This window comes from Chiloscyllium plagiosum, chromosome 21, assembly GCF_004010195.1.
Source record: "Chiloscyllium plagiosum isolate BGI_BamShark_2017 chromosome 21, ASM401019v2, whole genome shotgun sequence".
Lineage (NCBI taxonomy): Eukaryota > Metazoa > Chordata > Chondrichthyes > Orectolobiformes > Hemiscylliidae > Chiloscyllium > Chiloscyllium plagiosum.
Genome location: NC_057730.1, coordinates 26,219,607 through 26,225,606, shown reverse-complemented (window position 1 = coordinate 26,225,606; position 6,000 = coordinate 26,219,607). Strand labels below are relative to the sequence as shown.

Here is a 6,000-nt window from a genome sequence, read left to right as displayed (position 1 = left end):
TGAGATACACTTGTGAGACTTGGACAATCTACATGTGTCACATAAAGCAGTGTTCTGTCTTCACTGTCCATAATTCATTTGGAACATCAAGTAGCAGGTGAAAACTCCCAGCACCAATGTTCTTTAAAGGCTTATGTGCATTTTTACTGGGTCGGTCATTTAGTTCACATGGTGGATTCCAGAAAAGAATTACCCTACAGCCAGCTGAGCATGGAAATTAGGCTTGGACAGACCTATATGAAGAAAATATTTCATCATTTGAGGGGAACAGAGTCAAATGCCTTCAGTACCATTGAGCCTGGGACAAAGTCAATGCCTCCATCCATCCCTTCAGCAATGATTGCATTTGCAATACTTGCAATTGGCTATGCAAATGAAACTTAGTCTACCAACATACATGAGGTGACATCAACTTTGGGTGTAAACTGGACCTTGTTAAAAAAAACTTGCTGAACCACTGAAGCAGAAACCATCACTTTCAAAATTTATGAAGTTGTTTGAAATGAAAAGAAGTTGAAATAGGCAATAATCATTGCAATCTTTCATGGATTTTTTGTTCTCTCCCTCTTGCTGACATACAAATGCTGATTGTACATTTTGCTTGAACAGCCAGATAACAGGAACTACTTTGAACTAACAAAATGATTCATCAAGGCAAAAATATTGTACCTAAGCCTAGGCTTGTTGAATAGTAATCCACTACCACGAAATATGTCTTTTTTTTTATTCTTATTTTAGTTTGTTTACAGATGGGAGAAATAAAAAGTGAAAACTTTTTTTCCCAAGAGCATTCTAAGTTATTCCGCTGGTCAAAAAGCTGTGAGAATGAAAGGCATTTGATTCATATTTAGATAGGGTTTTGCTATTACGTTTATGGTAGCTAATTTAATGTATTGACATAAAATATATTACTGTAAATGTTAAATGCTTGGTGTTTACCTCAAACATTGTCTCAAATAAAGATTCCTGGTAACCTTCTATGCATGGCTTGAGCAGCCTATGTTCAATAATGCATATATTCTGTCCAATATCTAATAATCCTTCACTGTCACTGAGTCCAAATCCAGGAACTCTCTCCAAAATGCCATGTGGATCTCCCTATGGCACATGGACTGCAGCAGCTCACAACTGGAAGGACAACTGGGGACAGGCAATAAATGCTGGCCAGTCAGCAACATCTGTGTGATTATAAACAAGGATCCCATTTGATCAGAACTGACTATCTTGCCTTTTACTTGTGTCCTCAGCAACAGTTCTCCAATCACTTCAAAAGCTAGATTCGAATCCCTGAGCCATTTTATTTCATAATCATCGCTCATACAAAGTAACTGTCAAGCCTATGCCACTTCCTTGTATTAATCATGTAACAACTGAAGCACCCTCATCTCTGAATTGCTCCAGGATCCCAACACACAATCCCAGGTTAACATTCCAGATCATTAATGAGAGAATGTTACTGTAATGCAGGTGCCAGCTCCCAAATGAAGTGTTAAATCCAGGGACTATCTGTCCTCTCAGATGGATGTAAAAGTCCTATGGGCATATTTGGAGATAAGCTGGGAAATGATGTTCTAATCAATAGTTATTCAATCATCACAAAAATGGATTATTTTGTCTTTCTCGCGTTGCTATTTTAGGAAGCTAGCCGTGTGTATGTTAACTGCTAAATTTCTTACATTATAACTGATCATACTTCAAAAGTACTTATTTGGCTACAAAATGCTTTAAAGCGTCTAATGCTTATGAAAAACTCCATAGAAAATGCAAGTCTTTTCTTTTTATTTAACTTAATTTCATATCTCTCCTGAAAAATAATGTAACCAGCTATTTTAAGAAGCTTTTTCTTTTAAGCTCCAAATTTCTTTCAAAGCAATTATAACTTAAGAGTTTGATACCCACACGTTTCTCCTAAAACCTACACCTCACTACCCATGTTTCTTTTCCTGATCTCTCATGATTCAGCCAGTGTAAGACCTGTGCCACTCAATTCATTCTTGGAGTAATGATTCATTTGCGGGCCTATCAGTAAAACACTTATCTTTTGTCCATCATTGGGTTATGAGATTCAAGAAAAGATGGTCCCAAAACTGAACCATCCTGATGAATGGTCCTTGGATGAGATCATCATAGTAACAATTTGAAATGGCATGTGATCTATGCAATTCCATAAATTGATCCATGAAGCTTGTAAATTGTGCTGAATTCATTCTGTTCTAAAATGTAATAAGCCCATCCACCAATGTCAAGCTAGTACTTTTCTCTGACTGCTGTCTCCTAGTGACTGACTGTCATGTACAGGAAGTACAGAAGGGTGGCAGGGGGACATGGAAACTGAACGTGAGTCTGCTACTCCCAGAAAGCATTGAGGAAATCAAAGGTGATTTCAAAGGTAAGGGAAAGTAAAACTCTTCTTTGAGTCTCCAAAGCTTTGGTAGAAAGCAATCAAGACAAACACTTAAGAATTTCTTCATCTACAAAGAATATTCGGGAGGTCAGAATGTACAGAGGGAAATGTATGAGAAGGCAAAGCATACGGAGTGAGCTCCAGCTGCAGTCAATGAGCATTGAAGTCAAGCAGGATGTCTACGAGGTGGAGAGCTGGCAAGCCTTGATCTTTGCCTCAGACATTTCCAATGCCATCTCCCAGTCCAGAGACCACTCTGTGGAGCAAGCAAGATGTGCTCATATTTCTTCCTCCAGTCGGTACACTGACAGAGCTCTGTGATCAGCAGCCTGGAGGAAGGAGAAAACTGAGTAAAGTCTTGGCAGTCTGACATTTTGACACAGGCTCTATTCAGCAATGATCAATGTCCTTGAGGCTGGGTTGGAAGAGGATATGGTAGCTACTAGGAGAAAGTGAGGACTGCAGATGCTGGAGAGTCAGAGTCGAAAAGTGTGATGCTGGAAAAACACCTCAGGTTGGACAGCATTCGAGGAGCTTTAGACATAACCCCTTCATCAGAATGCTTTTGGTTGGTTCTCTGAGCAGACTGTCAAAATAATTATTAACAGGCATCAAAATGTAGCCTGGCTAATGTTGAGAAAGACCCTTCATTTCAGATCCTTTCTTCCTGCCCTTTTCACATTGCCATTGAAGTGGCTGTAATGGAGAGGAGATTGTTGTCCCACTCCTTGTGGAATGCTTTTGCAAAAAGGATCTGGAGGGAAATTATATTTTTTCGTTAGATTCAATCCAAGCAGCTCTGGGACTAGGATCCATGCTTTACAGGCAATTCCCAGGAAAGCTCACAGAAATAAACATAAACTGGAGTATCATCAACTCTATGAGATATACCCTTTGGTCTGATTAAAACTTGCTTGCCTTCCAGTGTGTGGAGCTACCCTTGACCAAAAATTGCAAACTGACACATTCCAAGGTTTATGTCAGTGTCTGAGGGATGCTTGAAGCAGCCGCCACAGAGGCACAATGGGGAAAGGTCGCTGCCTGTGGCCTTTCAGTCATTTCAGTATATGTTGAGAGGCTTCAAACTATAGAACCTCTCTGGTTGTGTGTCTCACAAAAAATGCATCGTGAATCAAACGTTGCAAGTGTATTGAGGCAATTCAGAGTGAACTTGGTGTATAGAGGATTTTTAAAAAATCTCTTGCATATTCTGTGATTTCCAATTTGAAATGTTTTTGATTTCAGGCTCTACATCTGAATGTGGAATGTAGCTTGTAAATATTAAGACAATTTCAATGATAATGAGTGGAATGTGCTTTCTTTTTGTTTCCTGTCTGTTTTCTTCTTCTCCTTGAAAGATAATCAATTGGGGTTAATTTCGAACAAATGCTAGAAGTTCTTTATACGTGCAGATAACTGGAAATTGTTGCTTCTTCTAACTAGCAGGACTAATCTGCTTGCAATTCAGTAAGTACAGAAATCATTGACCTTACTTCAATTTAACAGCCCACGTTATAAAATGACTGCGCATGGCTTTATCAAATTTTAACAAATGGCCATAATGATTTATACTGTAACTGATCAGATTTGTCGTCTCATGTCTTGAAGACGATGTTGCAATAACACATTGAAGCAAAGCAGGCCAGTATTTGCTGCATCATGCATTTTGCAAAAAGTCAAATATGAACCATTCCATTTCTTTTTCCAGGGTAACCCTTGTAGAAGAGTAAAGACGTGCCAATACTCGCACAAATATGATTACATTTTCTTGCAAACGGGGATGATAAACATTTTCGAGAGGAAAGGAAGCAGTTTGTTGCAGCTCGCCACGTTTTGCATGGATAGATAATTGCATTTATCGTTTTTGATGCACTGGGATGTGAAAATCTTGATAGATGTATACAATCTTCCGATATTGTTAAGGTAGCATTCACCTTAGTTTAGATAAACGGATGATAAAGTGAAATGTACTCAAGACTATTTTATGTTGAACCTGCGTTGTGGGACGGAGGAGACACAGCAGGCTATTTGTTACAAAAGCAGTGAAGTGACAGTGGGTTGTTTTGTCACTCACTGCAGATCTGAGATCTCATTGGCTAGGCTACTCTTCCGCCCAGCTCGTAGTTTGACAGTCGATTGAATATGTGCTGAGACTGGAAGCTAATCATTAAAAGGCGCTGGTTACAATAAATGCCGTCTTACACCTCGCACATTCTAATCTTTTTAGCAGCAAATGCTGCTGATTCACGCCGACAAGGTAAGCGCTGCCTGCTTTCTATGCTGCTAGGAATCTTTTCCTCGCTTCGTATGCAGCGATCATGTTCACGCAAGAAGCTGCTAAAAACATCAGCCGGGAACTGGTTATTGATGCTGACCTTTTCTTCTTTATTTTGGGGAGACGGCGGGGGGGGGGGGGGGGGGAGGTCTTCAACCCGGCGCGCGTTAGGTTTTATCTCTCTCCAAGCAGCAGGATCTGGCTGATGGTGGTGCCAGGGAAAGGGGCGGACTGTGAGATGTGTACTCCTTAACAGCTCAGTTGCATTTCAGTTTTGTCGTTAACGTGAGCAGAGAATTCTGGCTAAGCCCTGCTGATGAAATGAAATTGGTGCGAGCCGCTGATGAAACCTTTTCCCCCGGCCAAACATGGGGAATGAGGGTAGCCCTGATCCGATCTAGGGAACCTTCAGTGTCCATGTGATAACATAACGCTTTAAAGAGACTTGATGTATGAACAGGATTGTTTGTTTTTAACATTCTTCCAAATGTATATCTAATGCGTTGTGGAAATGCTCGCTAAAGCACTGTCACATCACAGTTCGAGCTGTCCAAGTCTTCTTGCAAAGTGCCAAGCTTTCTTGAGGTTATTTACAAGGCTTAAACATCAAAATATCAGATAAAACCTCCATGGAGATGGTCGTGCAACCAATTCTGCCTTCAAAATGCACTTGTTTTTCTCAGCACGTCTCGACCCCATTTTGTACATAGCAAAAAAAATTCAAGTCATTTCTCTTTTCGCTCCCTATCTTCTCCAACTCCAAGTCCTGTCTGTCGGGGCCACTTCTTCACCCCATTCTCATGTTACCCAACTAGTTACCCAGCTTCCCTCATGGATCAACAGTGTGGGTTCGCATTGTTACTGATCTGCTTTGCTCAGGTGCCATCAATCCTCCCTTTCAAAACCTCAAACATCTCACCCTCCTCAAAAACATATCTGTCCACTCTTCTTGCCAACAGCCACATCATTTTAGTCTTCCTTTTTCTCTCCAAACACTCTGAGCTGAATTTTACTAGCCCTCTCCTGATGGGCTGGGAAGGGGAAACTTTATAAAATGGCATCGGGAGAGATAGCTGGCACCTTCCTGCTGCCATGGGATATTCTCAGTGACGGAAGGAGAAGCTGTGGAGCTTCATGCCTCCATTTAACAGGCAGTCAATTAAACTGATTATGTGACCAATTAACGACCACTTCTCCCTCCACCAGTACTAGAAAAACTAGGGCCCTCTTGGAATAGAGCCTACAACACAAAAACAGATCTTTCAGTCCAACCAGTCCATGCGACCATAATCCCGAACTAAACTCATCCAATCTGCCTGTA

General features: G+C 40.8%; 1 protein-coding gene across 1 annotated transcript in view; it reads left to right on the top strand.

Moving 5' to 3' along the window:
* Positions 1-4,512: 4,512 nt before the first annotated feature.
* abat (4-aminobutyrate aminotransferase) overlaps positions 4,513-6,000 on the top strand; it is a 177,373-nt gene continuing 175,885 nt past the window's right edge. The window contains exon 1 of the mRNA XM_043711576.1: positions 4,513-4,661. The gene's annotated coding sequence lies outside the window, so the exon portion shown is untranslated. The remainder of the gene's footprint in view (positions 4,662-6,000) is intronic.